This window comes from Vespula vulgaris, chromosome 16 (genome assembly GCF_905475345.1).
Source record: "Vespula vulgaris chromosome 16, iyVesVulg1.1, whole genome shotgun sequence".
Lineage (NCBI taxonomy): Eukaryota > Metazoa > Arthropoda > Insecta > Hymenoptera > Vespidae > Vespula > Vespula vulgaris.
Genome location: NC_066601.1, coordinates 2100001 through 2124837, shown reverse-complemented (window position 1 = coordinate 2124837; position 24837 = coordinate 2100001). Strand labels below are relative to the sequence as shown.

The 24837-nt window shown below is 36.6% G+C and overlaps 1 protein-coding gene across 4 annotated transcripts in view; it reads left to right on the top strand.

Moving 5' to 3' along the window:
* LOC127069655 (one cut domain family member 2-like) overlaps positions 1-24837 on the top strand; it is a 117093-nt gene that overhangs the window by 50118 nt on the left and 42138 nt on the right. The gene's annotated exons all lie outside the window — the stretch shown is intronic.

Below are 24837 nucleotides of genomic sequence, written 5' to 3'. Positions count from 1 at the left end.
TTAAAAAAAAAAGTAGAAAAAAGAAGATATTTCGTTGGTACGGGCGAGCAATTTTTATGCATCTGTTTTTTATTATCTTCAGAAATTTGAATATTCGTTAACAAGAACACTATCGCAATGAAATATTCATTTTAATCGACTATAACTGAAGTTCGGTTTTTATTTTTATTTTATTTTTTTTTTTCGTGTAGTTTTGACGTTATATATTCACATTATAAAATAACTTGTATCTACTATAGTATTAATTTTTACTATAATACATAATTTTCTTTGCATAGTTACTATAATGTAAAACAAAATTTGAATATACTGGATCTTTCAATATGTGTTATTTCATAAACTGAGAAACTTTATTTTTTCTTAAATAAATCATTTACATTTATAGAGTTTTTGAAAAAAAATCATATTATTGAACATGTAGTATGATTAATATTATGTTTATCATATACAATATCAGCTATATAGAGTTCTTTTCAAGGAGGAAAAGATGATTTTTATATTTTTTTATTTTTTAGATTTTCAATGACATTCGCATCCAATCGCGGTTCATTTAATTCGATCGAATTTCGTTTTCGGAGATCCTCGGTTCGGATTTATACAATATTGTATCGCGTAAATTTAACCATCGTGGCATATAGCCTGAAAGGAATATAATTCAGGGTCGAAAAAAATCGCAGGATCTTGAAAGTCAATTAACGACCATCATATCGTAAAAATATTTTGTTCCTGAACTACGATCGTACCATAGATCAAAAAGAATTATGACATTCCGTTCGATCGATCTTGCATTTAACATAACAATAACTATAAATCGATCGTACTTTCTTTCATTTCTTCACAAACGAAATAAAATTTTTCTCTTTTCTTTTTTTGAAATCCTTGAAAATTTTAATACTTTATTATCATCGTTATTTTCGAAGAGAAGAAAAAATAGGAGGGCCACTTGGTAATTTTCGTAGAAAAAAAAAAAAAGAAAGAAATGAAAAAAAACTTGTACATTAACGAGACAAAACTGTAACAATGAAATGTTTCATTATAATTAATAATTTCATAAATTTATTATAATTAAAACGGGGATACCCTTCATAGTATATATATATATATATACATATACATATATATCCTGTCTTCAGTTTCGATACGAATTATTCGAACATGGAAATAAAATTAAGTTCGATTAAATTTAACTCTACATTTTTCGAAATATACAAACGTATATTAAACGTACAGGCTCGATCTATGCATTATAACGCATTTTGAAATTCGCGTAACTTGGATCGTAACAGAGTTCTCTTTTCTCGCTCGTTCCCTTCTCTCCCTCTCTCTTACCACCCCAACTCTCACATCGCTTCCCCCATTCCCTCTGAACACCCCCGAAGGGGTCATTCCACCATCGCCATCTCTTACACAGAGTTTCGCGGTTCGATGAAACGAACGTTATTTCGATCGACTTCGCGGTTTAAATTCTAACTTCTCTACCGTTCCACCGAAGTAACACAATTATCGGCCGCGGCGTGCGGCCGAATCGCGACGCGGAAACTACGCTCGACGGGAAACTGGAATCGCGTTATCGCGGTAGAACCGCATACAGATACATGGCCAACACCGTCACGCATACCGCATTTATCGTTCGAAACCGAAATCGGCATTGTCTTTCCTGTCCGATTCGATTAACTCGTTTGTTAAACTAAATAACGATAAATCTTTCGTGCTTTTTCTTTCTTTCTTCTTTCTCCTCTTTTTTCTTTTTCTCTTCAAATGATTGTCCATTTATATCTCTAATATATGTTTTCTAATTGTTAATTTTAATCGAACGTTGTAATAACGATATATATGTATGACGATCAACGAGAATTAAACGAGAATAATAAATGAGATTGACGATATTTCTTTTTTTATGGAGTCGATTTGTAAAGTAAGAAAAGGAAAGAAAGAGAAAAGGGGGGATGACATTTTCGATGACCCGCAATGATAATTCTATATACCTATATATAAGTCAGATGTAAGTGTAAAAAAAGAAAGAAAAAAAAAAAGTAAGAGAGAGGAAGAGAATGGGCGACGAGAGAGGGAGGTTTTAAAGAAAGAAGAAATTATTCGTCCGTGCGAATGATCTCGAGGAAAAACGATTGGTACGCTTCGAACGACGAATATAATAATTCCGTCGGAGAAGGTCCGCGAAGAAGTCGAGCGTGTTAGGAGACACTATCACTGCGAGAGAGAAAGAGAGAGAGAAAGAGAAAGAGAAAGAAAAAAAGAGAAAGAAAGATAGAGAGAAAGAGAGAAAGAAAGACGATAAGGAAAGGATAGTTAAAAGGTAGGTTGGGGTCCACCGAGAAATAATAATTTCAAAGTTCGGTTTAGCTCGAAGGTAAAAGCAGTTTGGTGGGAGGGCTGGAGAGAAAGGAGAAGGGAGAAGGGGTCTCGCGTCGTCCTTCTTGCGGAACTTGACAAATTTTCAATAAGATCGCTAATTGGCCGGTTATTTTATATCCAGAGAAAAAGAATTCACGGAGCTGGCGTAGCCTGGTTCCTTCGAGCTTCATCATCATCATCACTAACTCAGATAAGGACGATTTTCGTTGGTTGGTTCGTTCGTTCGTTCGTTCGTTCGTTCGTTCGTTCGTTCGTTCGTTCGTTCGTTCGTTCGTTCGTTCGTTCGTTCGTTCGTTCGTTCGTTCGTTCGTTCGTTCGTTCGTTCGTTCGTTCGTTCGTTCGTTCGTCCGTTCGTTCGTTCGTTCGTTCGTTCGTTCGTTCGTTCGTTCGTTCGTTCGTTCGTTCGTTCGTTCGTTCGTTCGTTCGTTCGTTCCAGAGAGCTCGTACCTCTCTTCTCCTACTCCTCTTCCTTCTCCTCTTTCTCCACCTCTTTTGGTGGGTCGCTCGCCATCCGTTCCGTATCCAGCGGCTATCAATGTATAGAACGTGGTATCGATCCTCGCAGGCTTTCATTTTTGCTTATTTGACTTTTCGGTCTCGTTCGTTCGTTCGTTCGTTCGTTCGTTCGTTAGCTCTTCTTCGAGGGCTATCGAGCCATGCTACGATGGAAAATAATTTTTCACTATAACTTCGGACCATGACGACGACGACGACGTCACGACGTCGATGACGACAACGGACCAATCGAATAATCTTCGAATATACCACGATTTTTTTTACGGCTATTTTCTGTCTTTTCCTTTCCTGTTTCTTTCTTTTTCTTCTTTCCTGTTTTTTTATTGATTTTTTTTTATTTTCTTTATTCTTCGCTCAAATCTTAAGCCGCTTATAGTTCTCCGCTTAAATCGAGAAACTTAGGAGAAAGAAAGAGAAAGACGGAGAGAGAGAAAAAGAGAGATGAAGGATCTTAAAGGAAAGATTTGTTTTAGTAACGAAATCCCGACATTGCTGCGAATGACACGAATTTTGTCGATAGGGGTTGAATGATCTCTCTTTTTTTTTTAATACGATCGATTCGTGAATACTTTTCATTGAAAAAAAGAAAGTAGAGATAAAGAAATATTAACGTCGTATAGAAACTACATAGAAAATATATTTTATCAATTGATTATTTTATTCGTGCTCGTTCAAGATGAAACAATCGTGAATAAGATTAATAATCATGAATAGGATTTCTTTAACGTATCGAGACCGCGTTATCTCTTTTTAAATTAATATTCCATCGTATAGAGTTTATTTTTATAATCAATTAATTATTATTAACATACATACGAAATAATTATAATATCGTGTAACACGTATTCGATAAATATCTAAATTCGTTTTTAACTTTGCCTTAAATCGTAAATCTTCTTTTTGATAAAGTCAGACATATTATAATAATTCGATCGATAAAGAATGTCGATATAATATTGTATAACGAATAATTGTTATGGTCGATAATTCGTCGAGAATATATCGGTGCCATCAAAAAGATCTCGATCGTTAGCGATCGTATTCTCGATTTTTCGTTTCGTTTTTCGTAACTAGGTCGTAACGATTCAACACCGTGCATCCATCTCTTCTAAGTACCTTCGGAAGCACTAAGCATTGAAGATCCCTACGATTGAACGAACGAACGAATGAACGAACGAACGAACGAACGAATGATCCTATCTCGAACGATCGAATCCCATCGACGAAAAATTCGACGATTGAAAAATAAAATTATTCAATACAGTTTACACTCGCTAGTAGAGAATTCGGGATTGTATTTAAGTACGTCTTTCGAATGGTTTATCTATAACAGCTGGAAATCGGCCCTCGGGTTCTTCTCAACTCGCCCGTAAACCGCACAAAACTCGCGAGCCACGAAAACCACTCTCGTTATTTACACCAACCAAGAGAGAGAGACAGAGAGAGAGAGAGAGAGAGAGAGAGCAAGAGAAAGAGAGAGAAAGAGAGACTGACTACACACAGTTCGAGCGTGGAACGAAACCGCGTTGTCGCATCGATCAACTATGGCATAAACGAACGATAGGTTACACATATGCATGCATGTATATATATATATGTACCTGTGTAGTTTGGGGAAACCAAAAAAAAAAAAAAGAAACCAGAAAGAAAGAAAAAGAGAAAAAGAATAGATCGAAAAAAAATACGATTTGCAAATGATGCACCGAATGTTGATACGTATCTTTGAATAAGATAATAATAATGACAATGAGGTTTATCTATGATAGAAAGCAAGAAAGATTTGAAGGAAGAAAGGAAGGAAGGAAGGAAGGAAGGAAGGAAGGAACGGACGAATCGATTGGCTAGCTTCGCCGAACGACGATGGCTAATTAGGATGTAATTAAAATTAAATCGGCCGGGGCCATCGGCTACCATCACCGCCGCGCGATGCTCGCGTTTTACTCGTGAATATCGTGAGAGAAATGGGGAGCGTGGGAGGGGGGGGAAGTGATCAGAAAAAAGAACGATGATAAAAAAGATAGAGAGAGAGAGAGAGAGAGAGAGAGAGAGAGAAAGAAAGAGAGATAGGAGGGGATGGTAGAGGGAGATATCGTCCGCCATATTCTAACTCATAGCTACCGCCATTGGCAGTAGCAGCAGCAGCAGCAGCAGCAGCAGCAGCAGCAGCAGCAGTAGCAGTAGCAGTAGCAGCAGCAGTAGCAGTAGCAGTAGCGGTAGCAGCATTCTCGTGGGCTATCGTATTATTAATAAAATATTATATAACGCTTTATATATATAAAAAAAAAGGAGAAGAAAGAAAGCAAAAAAAAGAACACGAAAAAAGATAGGTAAAAAAAAGAAAAAAGACAAAGAGAGAGAGAGAGAGAGAGAGATAGAGAGCGATCAAGAGAGCGAGAGAGAGGAGGGAGGGGGAGGGAGAGAGAAAAAAGTGCGGGCTAGTCGAAGCGTGGGCCGGGCGATCGGGGCACGAAGCAGCGGCGTTCGTCGAGCCGGATGAAAGGAGATGGTCGAACGTGGGGTGGGTGACTAGCACTGGGCGAGTAACGGAGTGGGGACGAAGGTAGGAAGCGACGGTGTGTGCCGCTCGTTAGTGGTAGTGGTGAAAAGCGGCGAAGGGAAACCTCGGAAAGGGGTTGAAACGAAGGAGGAGGGATCGGAGGCTGGGTTTCGAGGATAGCTTGGTTCGAGACAGGCTCGAATAAACCACAGATACGCGACCATAGCGGGAAAGAGAGAGAGAGAAAGAGAGATAGAGGGAAAGAGAGAATGAGAGAGAGAGAGAGAGAGAGAGAGAGAGAGGAGAGAAAAGAGGGAGACAGAATTACGGCTTCTCTCTACGATATATTGCGACTAAACCAAACTGACGGAATGCCAAAACTTTTTTGTAATTAAATTTTTCACCGTTACGCCAGAGTGAGTGAGCGCGAGAGAGAGAGAGAATGAGAAAAAGAGAGAGAGAGAGAGAATATCGAGAGGAGGGAGAGAAAGATGGATAGATAGGTAGATGGAGACAGAGAGAAAGAGAGAGAAAGAGAGAGTAGAGAGAGAGAGAAAGAGAGAGAATATATAGATAGGGTGGTGGAAATGGGTGAGGGTGGTTAGTGGTGGTGGCGGCTGATGGTCGTTCGAGAACGACTCTTCTCGACATCGACGATATCTGTTAATATGACGTCACTACCCATATCCTCTCTTTCCACTTTTTACCTACACGCCGCCTCCTCCTCCTCCTCCCTCCCTCCCTCCCTCCCTCCTCCTCCCACCACACACATCCACCCCCTTGCCCCTTTCTTTCTTCTTTCTCTTTCTCTTCTTTCTTTGTCCGATGACCCTTTGTAATGAAGCGAGCACGATTAGTTGCGATTAAAAGGGTTGAGTACGGTATTGACGATAGAACACGGTCTCTTTCTCTCTCTCTCTCTCTCTCTCTCTCTCTCTCTCTCTCTCTTCGTTTCGATATTAAATTCTGTCAGACGTTCTGATTACGAGCATGTAGTCGCGTATGCTATCCGAAGGGATTCACTTTGTCACTGCGTTTTCAAGGATTCAGAAGAGAGAGCAAGAGAGAGAGAGAGAGAGAGAGAAAGAAAAAGAGAGAGAGAGAGATCTCCACATCCAATGGTCTTTGTAATTTACTTATTTTTCAGGATGAAGCACGTGCCTCGTCCTTTTTAAGTTAATGGCAATTTGTATGAATTTAATGAAATCTTAATTGATAATATGCGCGTGGAGTTAGTCTTTGTTTGTTCCTGGATTAATAGAAAAATTGTTAATATCCTGCTAAATAATAAACGTACATCCATATAGATATACATACACACATATATATATATACATATACATACATACATACATACATATATATATATAACATACATTTGCAAAGTCCACGCGAAATATCGCCTTTCGCGAAGCTAAGCCAATGGAACGCTGAAACTTTTCCGTAATGAAATTTTTTAGCACATCGGTGATGCGCGATGAGAACGGCAACAGGATGAGGAAAAGGACCACGAGAGAGGGGGGAGTGAGGGTTGAGGGTTGAGGGTTTGGTAGAGAAAGGTAGGGAAAGAGTGGGACGACTCGCTTATATCGTAACTACTACTACGTTCCTCATACTTTCGTTCGTATCGCCGCGGCTTCTGCTGTTATGGAGTCATCGATTTTTTCGCTTCTCCCATTTTTTTCTTTCTTTCCTTTTTTTCTTCTTGTTTTCGCTTTCTTTTCCTTTTTTTTTTGTCTCATTTCCATTCACCGATCGTCTATGTATATATGTATATATAAAAAAAAATAAAAAGGAAGTAAAGTACGTAAGTACTCACTTATGTGTGTGCGCGTGTGGTATGTAGTGTATATTATAGGTTGTATCTTTTATTCGAAAGTCGTGATACATATTCTTCGATTTACTTTTCTTAATCGAATTACATCGTTTTCTTCTTTGTCTTATTCATAAAATGATTATTCTTTTTCTACTGTTTTTTTTTTTTTCTTTCGTCGTCTTCATTTTAGTAAGAAAATCAATGAGTTACATTTGAGATCACAATTTTTAATCGAAGAAATATCTTTGGATTATTGATGATATGATCGGTTAATTGGATGATTTTCTTCTATCGAAAATTTCATAATATAGTATATATATATATAATTATATAACTGTAACAAAATTATAAACAATATAATACAATTAAATGAGAAAATCTTTTGTTAAATAAATAACTAAAAGACGTGTAGACGTGTGTAGGATGGGACGAGGGGATGGGACAGACAGAAAGAGAGAAAGATTAATCAAGACTTCTATTGTAAACATTATTATATTATTACGATAAATTATCTCGTGTTTCTCTGTTAATAATATGTTAATTATGATAATTAACTTTATTAAATACCTTATTGTGAAATCAAGAGAAAAGATAATACAATAAAACACGAACGAATTTTTCGAATAAAGAGATCACCTTTATTCTTTCTGTATTTTATTGTAACGGAGTTAGAATTTTCACGAAGTTAGAAATTTGTTTGAAGGCGAGACAGAGAGACGAGAATGTCGTGGGAGGATAATGTACAGAGTGGGATATAGAAAAAGAGAAAAAAGAAATTTGTACAAAGAATTTCTAATTCGGAAATAATATGCGAAAGGGAAGAAGGAAAAAAAAATGGAGAAAGCATATGCAACGTCGGATACTTCCACCGAATTCGCTAGAAATTTACATAGGACCGAAGTAAAAAAGTCCTTCTCACGAAAAAGAATAAATTATCTTACGGTATAATTAGAATTTTCCCACGACGGTTTTCATTACGCGCCCGTAAACGTACGAATTTTCTTAATATTACCGAGAACATTGTTGGAAAAGGTTTTTGCTTTTTTTTTTCTTACTCTTTTCTTTTCTCTTAGTTTTCTTTTTTCTTTTCTTTTTTTGTATTTTTTTTTTTTATTCTTTTCCCCTTTCTTTTTTTCCCATTATTTTTTTCTTCTAATCGCACTCATAAATTTTTTTCTTTTCCCTTGAATATGTAAGCCCTTTCGGAAGTTAAGTCGACGAGATCATGTAATAATATTATTGCGTTGGAATGTTTTTTATTATTTGTTTGTTTTTCTTTTTCGATTTTTTCCTTTTTTTGGGTTCCCGAGAGAATCGAATTTAATTGTTGTTATTAACGTTACGTGCAACATAGTTGCATTGATATTCTACTTAACATAAATTATATATAACGTAAATAATAAATAACATAAATTATATATATGTATATACATTATATATATATTAAATATAAATTTATACTCTTAAATTACATTAAATATAATTTAAAAAGTACAGTAAAGCGATGTTAGAAACGTAAAATGTTGGAATACGATGAAATAAGAAGTTTTGATAAAATTGAATTGCGTCTTTACAGTATCGCGTAGAGAAAATTGCGTTCACTGTCGTTTCGCGATAAGAGATTTAATTACAATATTCCGTGCAGCCGTCCACTCGTAAATGGAAAGAAGTTCGAAGAGAGAGATAGAGATAGAGACAGAGAGACAGAGAGAGAGAGAGAGAGGAAAAGAGAGAGAAGAAAAAGAGAAATACAGAGAAAGAGAGAGAAAGAGGCAGGAAAAGAGAGAAAGAGAGAGAGATAGAGAGAGAGAGAGTGGGGTAAAGGAGAAAAAAAATTAGAGGAAAAATGGGGAGTAAAAAAGAAAAGGCACATGTGGTAGATTCCGCAGCAGCCACCGTGCGGTCGTCGCTTGGATAGGTGAATTGCGGACCGAACCGTACCACTAACCCTCTACCTCGTTCTTCGATGGATGAAAAATGTGTAATTTTTATTAATTGTACCTTTATTAATTTCCGGCCTCTATAACTAGCTTTCCAGTAGATCGGGGCTATATGGTATGGGAGTGAAATCCAGTAGGGATAGTAGAGATAGAGATAGAAGTAGAGAGGATAGAGACAGACATAGAGACAGAGACAGAGACAGAGACAGAGAGAGAGAGAGAGAGAGAGAGAGAGAGAATAATCGGGGGTTGGAAGGGTGAAGGGAAATGGTTGGTTTGCTACGCGGTGCACCACCGAGTCCTCCAGCACTTCCGGAGGTATATAATGTATCTATACATATACATATATCTTACATATATATATATACATACATTTATATATATATAATATATCACATATGTACCATGCATATAATATACATACATATTATGCACGTACACACATATATATACATATATATATATATAGCTAAATACATACATACATATATAAGAGCCTATCGTAACTGTTATGTACATAAATACATGTATATGTATATGTATATACTACTAGCACTTGGTAATAATATAGGTATAGGAGTACGGGGGTGCGTTTGTGCGTGCGTTTGTTCGTGCGTGCGTGCATACATATATACGTACGTTCTTCCTTCCACCTCCTCTTCCTCCTTCATAGTTACCTTCTAACGCACAGATGTGTCTATATTCGCGTTAACGTGAGTCTTATCGCATGTATGCTACATCGTGTTAAAGAACGTTTAACAACTTACGATAAAAGACTTATTCCACATACATACATACATACATACATACATACATCAGATATTTAATTATTTCAATTAATACGTACATATTAGAATTAATAGGTATTGTAATATATAGATATCGTAATTCGAATGAATGAAGAAGGACAATAAAAATAATAAAAAAAAAAAGAAAATCTTATGGTGTAATAAAATCGAATTGTTTCGAACGAGATAATATATAATGGATCAAGTGGATAGTTTATCTTAAATCTTTAAGATACCATGAAACTTTTCGTATTAGGATGATATACGATGTGTGTATTTGTGTGTTTGGTTACGTTTCAACTCACGTCGCATCACTTTTCGTAGATTTTATGTAGGTACTTTCACGCAGCGATAGTGCATACTCCTACCTACGTACATACATATATACATACATATATAAATACATACATATATATATATATATATATATATATATATATACATATATTATGTAGACCAGACGAAAATGGCATACCCACAAGGTGAATCGTAACGGCCGTAGAGAGGAGAGACCGTCAACTACGTTACTCGCTTTGTCCTCCTGGATGCACCCGATGTATACTCGTGAATAGGCATGTGAACATGTATGTGTAAGAGAATATGTATGTGTGTATGAGACACGCGGATGTGGCCACATAGTCGACATATGTGCCACGCGACAGCATCGTGTAATTACCTCTCTCTCTCTCTCTCACTCTCTCTCTCTTTCTATCTCTCTCTCTCTCTATTACTCTCGCTCTCGCTCTCTGCACCACTTTGTTTACGTGGTGTATAGGTTCACTTGGGTATTACACGTTCACATACATATATGCATACCTGTATACACATATGTACGCATATATATATATGTATATGTATATCAATACATAGCAATTTGAATCTCTCTCTCTCTCTCTCTTAATGTAAATGTATATATATTATATGTATATATGTTAGTCAGGACGACCTCCGACCCGCGTGAGCTATGTCATAGTTTATATATATATATATATATATATATATATATATATATATATATATACACATACACCATTCCTTTCATATCACATACTATACCGTCGCTTATTTTTAATATTGATATTATATATGTTTGTAATACATATAGTATGTGTACACACACACATACACACACGCATATACATATATATCAGAGATAGACACAGACAGACAAAACAGGTGAGTGGCCCCTAGAAATTCTGACGCGTTGAAATCCCTGAAAGTAGGGACTCCAGAAAAAGTATGTCAAATCGCTTTTCCTTTTCTTATTTCCAATATAAATTACAGATCGATATATATATAAATATATATATATATATATATATATATATATATATATAAATTTGTTTCTACCTATTCAAATTCGTCATTCGTTTATTTATCTTCTTATTCTTATGTAAAAATTATTATCCTTGATATCATTACTCATATGCCTAATCATTCTTGATTATTCCAGATTAATTAAAAAATGATTTATTTGATTTAATCATAAAATGATTTTATTATTATAACAAAATTGATATTAATTATCAATATATTATAATATATCAATATATTATAATTATCAATAATATTATTATTATTCGTTTATTTATTTATTTATTTATTTTCTATTCCATCTTTCAAAATTTTTTCTTTTTATCCACTTCTGAACAAAAGTTATACACCTATGAACCTAGGTAAAAATATTTGACTTTGAATTGACCTTTCGAATATAGATTAACGACCTGTCCCTTTATTCCAACATCCCTTTACTCATCCACTCGTCTCGTCTTCGTCTTATTCGCAATATAAATTACATATCGAGACGGATTACCCTCGAGTTTGCAATCGTACTCTGTAGAGACTCGCTGCTAAGCGAGGCGACGTATCTTCGATACTCTTAATCTCCGAGCTTTCCCCGTAATCTCGAGCTGTACAACACAGAAGGAATTCATGGATCGCCGAATTCGGTTCTCGATACGAGATTTTCCCAAGAACGGTTCATCCACACATACATGAATACAAACATACATACGTACGTACATACGTACGTACATACATACATACATTCATTCATATATAAACACACACATGTTACATACACGTATACGCATATCTATACATGTATGTACATATATATATATATATATATATATATATATATATATATATATATATGTTTACAACCATACCGGTTTATTCTGGTAAGCTTAAGTCATCGTGAAATCGGTCGCATAGCAAGGATACTGGCTACTCGATGGACTAGCCAGCACTTTTGCCGTTTGGACCGACGTAAAGGCCGTCTTTCGCATAGCTACAGAAATGTCACCGACGAATCGTTCGAGAGATATTCGAAAGGGAATAAATCGGCTCTTCTCCTATTCGATTCGTCGAGAACGCGGACTTCGCTTGGAAGGATCTTCGACGATTCACCCACGTTTACGAACTTTGGACCTTTCTCTTTCTCTCTCTCTCTCTCTCTCCCTCTTTCTCTTACTCTTTCACTCATACCCTACAATTCAATCCCTCAAACCCGTTCGAGGAATTATTTCCAAGCGTGGAGCATCGTCCTCCATCGAATTAACTCGAGTACGTTCCACTTTCGTTCGTTCGTTCATTCGTTCGTTCGTTCGTCCATTCGTTCGTTCATTCGTTCGTTCGTTGTCATCGTTGTACTCCCTCCATCCTCTTCTATCCTTCTCCCTCTTCCGCCATCTTCTCACCTTCCCTCAAACCCTCCAAACCTTTCCCTCTCTTTCCTCCACGTTTCGACGTCCATACGTTTTCCCAATTATTCTCCCCTTTTGTCGCTTCCACGACTTGTCCCATAGTCCTTGCAGCATCGTTTCCCTCTTACCCTTTTACGAGCGCTCATACTCTTTCCCTTTTTCTAACTTCTCTAAACTCTTCCTTTCTCTCTCTCTCTCTCTCTCTCTCTCTCTCTCTTATTCTCTCGAAGTACCTGTATAACGTTACCAGTAATTTAATAACGATCGAAAGGACCAAGGTAATCGAAACCGGAAGCTAACGAAAATGAGGAAACCCCATCGTGGTACCGACGAATAGACGATGGAAAGGACTACGGAAACGAGGGTCTAGAGGGGAGGGGCTTAGTGGGGAAGGGATAAGAAGGAAGAATCCGAAGTCACGAGCTTCGACCATTGTCGATGGTGGTGTAATTTTCACGTGCGCGCTTTCCATCGAATCTGCATAACGAACTCGATACCCGATATGAAGGATACACGTGGCGCGAGTGGTAATCGGGAAACGGGGAGAAGGGGTTACTGACTCTTCTCCGATGACACCGGAAATCGATCGATCGAACGGTCTCAACTTGAGATCACTTTTCGTGACGATCGGTAATTCTATTTTAGTCTCGACGCTGTTCTCTCTCTCTCTCTCTCTCTCTCTCTCTCTGTCTTTCTTTTTATTTTTTTTATCTTGTTTTTTATTTCTTTTATTTCTTTGTTTCTGTTTCTCTCTTTTTTTTTCTCTCTCTTTACTTTGACTCGTTTCTTCTCATTTTTGTATTTTATTTAAGATTTTTGCTATCTTTGCGAAACAACGATAATTTGCTATGATTGCAATTGAAATTGTGATTTGGAAGGATATATATATATATGTATATATATATATGTATATGTATAATCATGGTAGATTTTATTACGAAAATTATGTGTGCAAAGTAATAATGAAATTATAACGATTGTTGTTGTCGTTATTATTGACCGAACGACTTCGACATTGTTAGAAAGAATGAAATGTACATTCGTAGAATCTCTTTATTGTATTAAACGATACTTCGTGTAATGTAAAAATCTTTAAGTAACATTGGAATTGCAGCGATCGTTGTTGCTGTTGTTATTATTATTATTATTATTATTATTATTATTATTATTATTATTGATATTGCTCGTTCATTATTATTGATCGGGCAGCATATAGGATACATTGTTAGTGAGAATAAATTATTCTTTCGAAGAATTTTCTTATGGTACGTATAATACTTATTATCAAAATGTGTATAGTAACATTTTAATTATAGTGACCATAACAACAACAACAACAACAATAAAAACAACATTAATAATAATTATTATTAATTATTATTATTATTATTATTATTAATGTTATCGTTAATATTGCTTAGAACAATACAGACATTGTTGAATCGAAATGAATCGTTCCATCGTAGAGATAGATCACATTAAAAAAGATGAATTAATTTTTCGTCGAATTTCCGCATTTCCTTTATATCATTGATACGAATTTTGCGATAGATCGAACATCGTTCATTCGATCTACTTTCGTACGATTCTCTCTATTGCTCAACACTGTTAAGTGCCGTTATCGGAGAGAATAACGATACCCAGTGTTTCTGACGTAATAGCATATCGTAAACAGTCGCGTGATTTTCGTCAAAGGGAAGGAAGACGAAGACGCCAACGAAGAAGACGACGACGACGACGATGATAGGTCGCCATTAAACGGGACAGTAGTCCAAGGTCCTTTAGGAAATCGGAATTTATCGACGTTTCACTTTCCTTACGAGAACGAGACGATAACTCGAAGTCTGATATATTTCGTGTTATGCTACCGACCGATATAGTAGTTGCTTTCTATCAAAAGGAATATTATATCACCAAGAGCCATTGGAAATGATTTTGATTTTGATTCGTATTTATTGATCGTCGAAAAATCTATCGTAGTATTCTAGTAGTAAAATTCTTGAAATTGTTGCAATGTTACAAAATGTTTTTCTTTTATCGTAGACGAAATGAAATCGTAAATCAGAATATCGTGTTAATCTTTCATAATTGAAATGAATGTAAATCTTTTAGGGATGATAGTTCTGTAGTTGCAAAGGTTTATCGTAATATATGTATAATTTTTCCAGAGCAATGTGTATATATATATATTTTTTTTTTCTTAAGCATAATTGATTAGGATAATTAAAGTACATAAAAAATATACATGTCGTTCTCATAAGAAAAACTAAAAATTATAAGCTTACGATTTAACCGAAAGTCGGACGTTTTATCTCGTACTCTTAAAACATTTTATTCAGTAAATCCTTTAGGAACATTTATTAATATATATATATATATATATATATATATATATATATATATATTCTTTTCTATCGCTTTTAACGAAGATGATATTCAATTCTTCCTTAATTTACAATCAACCTACATACATATTATTACCTATATTAGTAGTCAATTACCTAAAAAGATTTAAGATGTTTCACGGCTAACGCAATTTTCTTTTTCTTCTTTTTCTTCTCCGATGAAAATGTTTACGGTCACACAGAAACAGAAATCGTTAAAAAAACGAAAGAGTTTGCGGGTAAGCGGGTATGAAGAAGACGACGCGATTAAGAGATAAAGAGAGATAAAGATAGAGATAGATAGAGGAAGACGAGAGACAGAGAGAGAGAGAGAGAGAGAGAGAGAGAGAAAGACAGAGAGAGAGAGAGAGAGAGAGAGAGAGCAATCGACGTCGCGACGCCCCAGGACGGCGCTTTAGGCGCATATTAATCATAGCGTCGCGCGTTCGAGCGACGGCCTCGGCATTGCGACGACCACCCACGGCCATTCATCAAATTGAGGGATTTCGAAATCCGCTACGTGGCAAACAGAAAACCTACCTCGGCACATTATACCAGCTCGATCTTTTCCGAGGAAGCGCGTCGACGTCCTGACGTCACAAAAGATCGCGTGATCACGGGCAAAACTTTCGTCCGTGTTAGATATATATCGTTTACCGGCCATTCGGCTTATACTTTTACTATCTTATAAAATTAATTGCACTCGAAATTTTATATAGTAATAATTTCTTTTTTTTTTGTTCTCTTCTTTTTTTCTCCTTTTTTGTTTTTTGTTTTTTTTTTTTTTATTAGAAATAAAATAGAGAGATATATTTGTGTGTGTGCGTGCGCACGTGTATATATACATGATGTGTATATATATATATATATATATATATATATATATATATAATATTTTTTTATATATTTTTTCTAATTATATAAAATATTTTTATTTTTTACGCTCATTTACTGCAAATGCATTTCCGCAAATCGTGTCGCGGTTTATAAGATATAATTAAAAAAAATATGTGTATATATAAATCAATTATTGCGCGATTATGAATATCATTTTAATTATTTGTCAATTCTACGTATGAAAAAATATATGTATATGATATATAGAAGAAAAAATATTGAACGATTAGAGCCAATAATATTTTCTTTCCTTCAAAGGTGCACAACGATGGGTCTAAGAAATGCACTTGCAATAAATGAATATTAAAAGTTTACGATATCGTTTGTAGTCTATAAACAATTCTCTATACTCATTGTATCTAATGATAATCGTTTAGAAAATAAACAATGAAAGTGTTGATATTCGTAGTAGGTTTAATCGATACTCCATGTATCGATGATTCGGAAAATGTACAATTGGCTTGTGTTTTTCAATGATTATTTTTATCTAAGCTTGAGATCTTTGATTCGTTTCGTACTTATAAGTTTGATGAGTTCGTTTACATGGGAATAACAAAGACAGATAAAAAAAAAAGAAAGAAAAAATAAATGAAAAAAAAGAAGAGAAAATACATCAGAAACGTGCCATTTCTTATAAATTTAAAATCGTCCGAGAAGAAAGGTTGTAGTTTGAGTTTTCAGGTCACCGTGCTTTGCGAAGACCGTATTTTTATTTGCCTAATTAGATAGCCATCAATCCTATCGTTGCTATTTAATTTGACGATCGCGATATATATGTACTATGTGCACACACACATACACACGATATATATGTGTGTAATCTTAAACGTAAGATATTTACACATCCTGTTGTCTTTCAAAATCTCGATTAAAAGTTAATTATGAGATTACAGAGCTCGGTTATTACTCAAAATTGACACTGATAAAGCTTTTTTCATTCTTGAATGATCGAACGACTAAAAATATCCAGATATATCGAGTAAACGTTTGTATCTTTCTTAAATATATATTTTTCTTTTTTTTCCTTTCTTTCTTTCTTCCTTTTTTTGACAAAAATAGAAGAAGATGATATAAAAAAAGGGACAAAGAGAAAATTTAAAAATTTTCTCTTCGTAACGTCGATATCATCCGTAGTTGATATAATACCGGATTAGAAAGGGAAAATAGGAGGGGGAAAAAAAGAAAAAATTCAAACAAAAAGAAAAGAAGAAGAAGAAGAAGAAGAAAGAAAAAAATGGAGAACAACAAAACGAAGAAAATAAATAAAAAATAAATGAAAGAAAAAAGAAAAAGAAAAACACGTGGGAAAAAAAGTGCAAAAAAAAAGATAGAGAAAAAGAAAGAAAGAAAGCAAGAAAGAAGGAAAGAAAAGAGATGAGACGAGGGTGGGAATAAATCGTCATAATCGCGAGGACTCCCGTCGGACGCACGTACGCGTTCGAGTTTTGGATTAACCTCCGTCGATGTCCGTCGACGTGGAGGTGGAGATGGAGGAGGAGGAGGAATAGATGGAGAAGGAGGAGGAAGAGGAAGAGGAAGAGGAGAAAGTTCGTAGGTGGTAGCATCGCTATCCCGACGCTTCTCTTCCATCCCTTTTTACCTCATAATCGGTCGCCCTCTCTTCTACGTACTCACTCTCTCTCTCTCTGTCTCTCCCACCTCCCCTTCTCTCTCTCGCCACCCTCAGCTCTCCTCTCTCTCTCTCTCTCTCTTCCATACTTCCTACATCCCTTCGTCGTTCTCCATCGCTCGGATATAAAATATACACGTTGCTGGATATCCTGACTAGCTCTTTGTGTATACATGGATCTGTGTATAGATATTCGCGCATACTGCTATACGTGTCTCTCTACGTATGGGTCCACGCGTACAAGATAGATAGAGAGAGAGGGAGAGAGAGAGAGGGAGAGAATGAGAGACAGAGAGAGGGAGAGAGAGAGAGAGAGAGAGAGAGAGAGAGAGAGAGGACTAGGAATGGGAAGGCATTGTGTTTATATGCATATCGGGAGCCTCCGACTACCTTGTACTCCAACTCGGCGTTTTCCAATATTCGAGCCGAAACTCTCGACCGAAAAGCCCGGCCTTCGAATCCCAACGTTCTCCATCCACCTCCTCTTCCTCTTCCTCCTCTTCCTCCTCCTCCTCATACTCCACCTCATCCACCCGATCCTCCTACCTCTTCTTCCTCATCCTTTCGCTCGTTCCACCTTTCCACCCTCCCTCAACCCGTTCGATCCTCTGCTACGGTAACCGGTCAAAACTATCTCTTTTTCTCTACACACGTACGCACACATACGTATATATATATATACACATATATAGACACACATATATATACACATACGCATTATATGTATCATAGATACCTATATACGTATACGTACGATACTTGTAAATCGAACCGTCATATTTGGACAAAATCGAACGTATTCCTGCCTAAACGTTCCCTCCCACTTATACACCCTACCTTCTCTTACCTCTATCCAACTCGCTTTTCCTCTCTCTCTCTCTCTCTCTCTCTCTCCTCGCATAGCCACCCACTCGAAACATTTATTATAAGCCTCGGCCTCGTAGGAAAGTATTATTCGTGTGCCGTACGCGGGACCCCGACCGTCGTTTTTCGCATACGGTTCGACCTTTTCCAGCCAAAGCCCGGAGAGTTTTCCTCTCTCTCCCTCCCCTTCCAAGCCCCCTTCCCGTCCCAATCCCCGCCACTGGATAATACCACGAGAAAGAGAGAGAGAGAGAGAGAGAGAGAGAGAGAGAAAGAGAGAAAGAGAGCAAACGACTGTATACCCGTATGCCAGCTGTATTTCTTTTCGACTTTTCCGAGCTTGGCTCTTACGAGCTATTACGATTCGTTTTAATTTTTCCTGCCTTCTCTCCATCCCCTATACCCAACCCCTCCTATTTCTGGCCCCATCACCTGACCCACCCACTCACCCACCTCCCTCTTACTCTTCTCTCTCTCTCTCTCTCTCTCTCTCTCTCGCATCTCTCTCTTTTCGTCGTCAATACTTTCTTCTCTATTTTTCTCGCGATCATTCGGTTTTCTACAGAGATTTCGATGCTGCTTCGATGCTTTACCCCGGTAATGTGTAGTCATCGAAAAAACATTGGGTAAAAAAGGAACTAAAAGGAAAATTCTTTTTCCGATCTACTCTCCTTTCTTTTTTCCTTTCTTTCTCTTTGTTTTCATCTTTCTCTCTTTCTCTCTATCTCTCTCTTGCTCGCTCTTTCGCGCTTTGTCTATCTCTCTATCTATCTATCTCTGGACAGAATAAATAACTCGTAACGTCATTAGAAAGAGATCGATAGGTCGATCCGCCTGGTGTCTCGCCGGGCGACCTTTTCGTGGCACCAAGCGGGAATTCAAAGGACGTTCTCGACTATGTCTCCCATAAAAAATATCGTGTAGAATAAGATAAAGAGAGAGAGAGAGAGAAAGAGAGAATGTATGAGAGAAAAAGGTAGGTCTGTTTCTGTCCGATCTGACGCGAAATTCCGACTAGTGCCCAAACAATTTTCATTCCTAGTCTCTTCTTCTTCCTCTGTGTCTATATCTTTCTACCTTTCTCTCTCTCTCTTTCTCTATCTCTCTTTCTCTATCTCTTCGTTCGAGATTGGAATAGTAATATGTTATTGGTAAGCCCTCCTTTTACATTGGCAGCGCCAATAAATGTTGCAGACAGGTTAACGAACCACGTACATGCCGTGTGAGATATCTCTGTGTCTTTTCGACTGAGGACAGAGAGAGGGAGAGAGAGATAGAAAGAGAGAGAAAAAGAAAGAGATAAAGAGAGAGAGAGAGAAAGAGAGAAAGAGAACGAAAAGAGGAATGGAAAGAAACGAAGAGAAAGAACATGGCAAAGGTACGAACAGAGATAGATAGAGAGATGGATAGATAGGTAGATAGAAAGATAGATAGATAGATAGATAGATAGATAGATAGATAGATAGATAGATAGATCGACGGATGGATGGATAGATAGATGGAGATATAGACGGACGCATAGACGGCCTCGTGGCGGTGGTCGCAAAGAGAGTCGAAGAGTAGAGAGAGATAGAGAGATAGAGATAGATAGATAGAGATAGAGACAGTAAGTGGAAAGAGGCTCTCGGAGTATGGCGCGACAGAGGTGGTGGCATCGCTAAACTGTCGACTTCAAGCTTTTAATTCGCGATCAAAGGCACGTAACGGTCCGTCGGAAGCCTTTCGGCTGCGCCACTCTTTCCGACGTCAAAATTACTTTTAAAATTTCCCTCTCCTCCCTCTACTCTCTACCGATCGGCCATATCCTATCTCTCTTCCTCTCTCTCTCTCTCTCTCTCTCTCTCTCTCGGCACCCATTTCTCCACCACCAACCTGTCTCTTCCTCTCTCTCTTTCTCTCTCTTTCTCTCTTTCACTAGAGACGTCCACTTCAGAGCTTTATAACGTGTTCGGCGGATACGAGCCATGAAACGAATTCGGTCGTCGGCTAAGGAAAAAAGAGGAAAAACGAACGAACAGGTGGTTTCGTCAAAGGTAATCGACTCTCTCTTTCTCTTTCTATCTCTTTCTCGCGCGTTCGCGTTCACCCGCGCCCGCGCCCGCATCCGTGCGCGTCCATGATCTCTCTCTCTCTCTCTCTCTTTCTCTTTCTACCCTTTATCACTATGTCTCTATCCTTTCTCTCTCTCCGCCATATGTGTACACAGACACCACGCGACCGATCCGAATTCAATAATAACGGGTAGCGTACGAAATTCTTCTTCAACGTTGCAGACACGTTATGGTTTCTTTCTGGATTGATCATACCTCTCGTTATTACCGATTTTTTTTCTCCGTTCTATGTGTCTTTCTCTCTGTGTGTATGTGTGTGTTTTTTCCCTTCGAGAAAGAGAGAGAGAGATTCTCGATTCTTTCGATTTACGGATATATCAACGATCAAATTAGACCAGATCGAGCGACATTGGTCTGGTCTACGTAGTCGCGATAATGGGTCTCTTGGGACATATAAAAATCTATGGAAAAAGGATTCATTAACGTTCCTGAAGATTTCAATGTTTTACAAATGTTCAGACTAACTTTTAAGTTTAATATCATTGAAGGATATTTTAGAAATATATTTTGAATATATTTCGAAAACGTCTTCGAGACGACAAGATTTGTATTAAGACGTAGATCTCGTATATATCTTGAAAAATTGAAGAAAAACAAGAGATTTTGTACAATTGATCGTATCGTAATATATGTCGGATTAATTGAGTATAACTTTCGGATGCAAAGAGAGAAAGAGAAAGAGAGAGAACAACGTAATTTGAAAAACTCTCGAAAATAATTAAACTCGATATTACTTTCGCATTCGTCAATTGTCCTCAGATTGTTCTCTCAAAAACATCACTTCAACTTGAATAAGTCTTGACATTATTTTACTTTCCTTCTCTTTCTCTTTATTATCACGTGCCTTAACACTTATTCTCAACTTTTATTTCAAACGTGACAAAACGAAGAATTGATAAATCTTATAGAAAATTTTCTATTTCTTCGATCCGAGTCGATCACTCTAATACTATGGTGTCTAACTCGCGTTGAAGTAATCGAAATCATAGCTTCATTTTTTTGTTCTTCTAAATATATTTTTGTTGTTCGAAATATACATTTTTGATTGTTCAAAAAATGAAAAAATTTTTTGTCGTCGTTTAATTCGAAAGACGATGCAAGAAATACCGTAATTTGTATCAATTTAAGTTAAACATTTTTATATGAACGATTGAAACGAGTCATTCCGATAGGTCGATATTAATTTCGTGTTAATGAAATTTATTATTAAATATTATTGATACACATGCACATATATATCTATAATATAATGTAAGTACATATATAATATATATATATAGTATTGAAGGTGCGTGTTTTCCTTTTTTATCTTTTTTTTTCATGAATGATTACCGAATCTTTAAAGAAGAAAGAAATAAAGAATACAATTAATGAAATTAACACGCCAATTTGTTAGTTTGAAAACAATCTGATTATATCAGATTATTCTACGTAATAAAGAAATTATCGTATAGATATAACGACAAATAAGAGATGAAATCCTTAATTCGTTCTTTTATCGTCTCTCAGTGAAATCGCTATATATATTGAAATATTTGAAGTCGACGAGACGATAGCCTGGAGCATGGATTCGCCAATTGGTACTATTGTTTTTTTTCTTTTTAGCAAAATAAAGAAAGAAAGAGTGAAAGAGAGAGAGAGAGAGAGAGATAGGGGAAGAGGGAGAGAGAGAAAGAGAGTGAAAGAGAGAGGACAGAAAAAACACGTATACACTTTCGTCTTCGTACGTAAAAAAAAAAACAAAACAAAACAAAACCAAAAGACGAAATAAAAAATAGAAAGGGAATAAGAATAAAAAGAAAAAAAAGGAAAAATAAAAGGAAATAAAATACGAAGGGCGAAAGCGGCACAGCAAATTTTTCTACGGCCATTCTACGTTATCTTATCTCTACGTTGTCTTTTTTTTCTTTTCTTCTTTTCATTCATTTTCTTCATCCTTCTGAAGTTGTACATTTCGTACTTTTCATCTCCGTGTATTATTGCAAGACGTTAGATCGTCGACGACGTTAAAACGAGAAGACGGACAAACGCGATTCTTTTTTCGCTCCGCAGCCGTAGCCGCAGCCGCAGCCGCAGCCGCAGCCGTTGCCGCGCGTAGCTGCCGTCTGCCATCGTCTGCCACTCCGTCGACTTACCCCCTCGAATCGTCCCCCCGTCCTTTTTTTTCGAAAGCCCTTCTTTTGCGATCATCGACGAGCTTGCACGCACTAACCATTTCTTCTTTTCAGGTGAAAACAAAAAAGAAACAATAATAAATAAATAAATAAATAAATGGAAAAGAGAAAGGTTAAACGAAAAAAAGGGAAAAGAAAAGAAAAGAAAAAGGGGGAGAAAAGAAAGATAGAAAAAGGGATGAAAGAGAGGAGAGAGAGAGAGAGAGAGACAGGAAAAAAAGAAAAAAATGAGAAAAAATAGAGGAAAACGATCACCGCGAGCACCGGTTCGCGAGACAACGCCAAGTAGTAGTTGCTTTTCGACATTGATGCAACAAAAGCTCGCGAATCGAGATATCGAACCGAACGCGAAGAAAAGTTGGCCAGTGTTGTCTCGCTCGGCGGTGCTCGCCGGGGGAAAAGGGAAACACAGAAAGAGGGTTAGTGAAAGAACGAACGAACGAACGAACGAACGAACGAACAGACGAACGAGAGGGTGGGAGAGAAAGAGAGGGAGAAAGAGAGAGAATGAAAGAAAGAGTGAATGAAAGCAACACCAAATGGCAATGGTTCGCGAATGCTAACGGCAGCTATGTAAGTAAGTATGTAGCTCAGTATGGTGCTGCATACATATATAGAGGTATCGTGTGTATACATACAAGTGTACATATACGCATACACGCATCGTATATTAAAGGTGTGCGTCGTCGTTCCAAAAACAATTGGGACGCCTCCTTCTTCTTTTTTCTTCTTCTTCTTCTTCTTCTTCTTCTTCTTCTGCTTCTCTTTTTTCTTTTTTTATACATATGTGTACAGTGTAGCAGCAGCAGCAGCAGTAGCAGCAGCAACATCAGCAGCAGCAACTACAGCAACGGAGACAGTTCGCTCCGCGCTGTGATTTCACGGATTGCACGAGTTGAAACTATTTCTAGCACCTTTCGGCAACTCGAATTGAACGGGGAGCAACTATGTTACTATCATGTGTTAAAAATTGATTCGCAAAGTGTTCCTGAGTAATTCGAATTTGAATGAAACGAGAGAAAAAAGAAAAGAAAAGAAAAGAAAAGAGGAAGAAAGGAGAGAGTGAGGGAGAGGGAGAAAACGAAAAAGGGAGAAAAAGAAAGCTAAACAAGCGAGAATGAAATCTTCGGCAATACTTCGTTCGCAATTACGATCTTTCATTTTTCATTTCTCGATCGTCGATGGTACCCTCGTCGTTTGGATCAACGAGATTGGTCCCCCCTTTTTCTAGAGGAATACGGTCAAATAAAAAATAGAGTGGTAGAGGGAGAAAGAGAGAGAGAGAGAGAAAATTAGATAAAGAAGAAATATATATATGTATATATAGATATACATATTTTGTATATGTATATATTGTGTATACATATATATATATAGAAAAGAAAACAATTGAGATTAGTGAGATTAGTATGTTACGTTCCATTGACGATAATTTTTCTTTTGAAATTTTCGAGTAAGTCTCTATTTATTGGTCTGCACTCAGTGCGTTTATTACGTGCTAATGAACAAGGAAAATAAAAAAAAAATAAAAGAGGAAAAAAGAGAAAAAAGATATTTATTCTAGCGACAATGTACGTCGAAGATCGTACTAGATTTTGAAGATAAAAAAGAAAAATAGAAAGAAAAGAGAAGGAATTAAAAAAAATAAATAAACGGAGTAAACAACGAGACGAGAGACAAAAAATAAAAAAGAAAAATAAAAAAGAGAGAGAGAGAAAGAGATCTGATCTTGTAAGCCGGCGTTTGCTGATGCAAGCAGGTACAACAGTTTATCTTTATTAACGAAGACAAAACACGTTAGATATCAAATAAATAAAAAAAAAAAAAAAAGAAAATAGAAAAATGAAATAGAAAAAGAAAAAACAAAATAAAGTAACGAAAAAGAAGGAAAGAGATCGAAGAAAAAGTAATAATTTCAAGCGATCCTTTTATTATCTACATAAGTGGTACTTACATACACACATACGTGCTTTATTGGATATAATAAAAATTTTATCGAAGGATGAACGTTCGTCCATTCGATTGAATCGAACAAATCATAGTTTGAAGATACTTGACAAATCTTTTCGAGAGATTGATTTGGAAGGATTCGATTCTCTAAAATGTTTTATTTAAAAAACATTTTAAAGAAATAAAAAA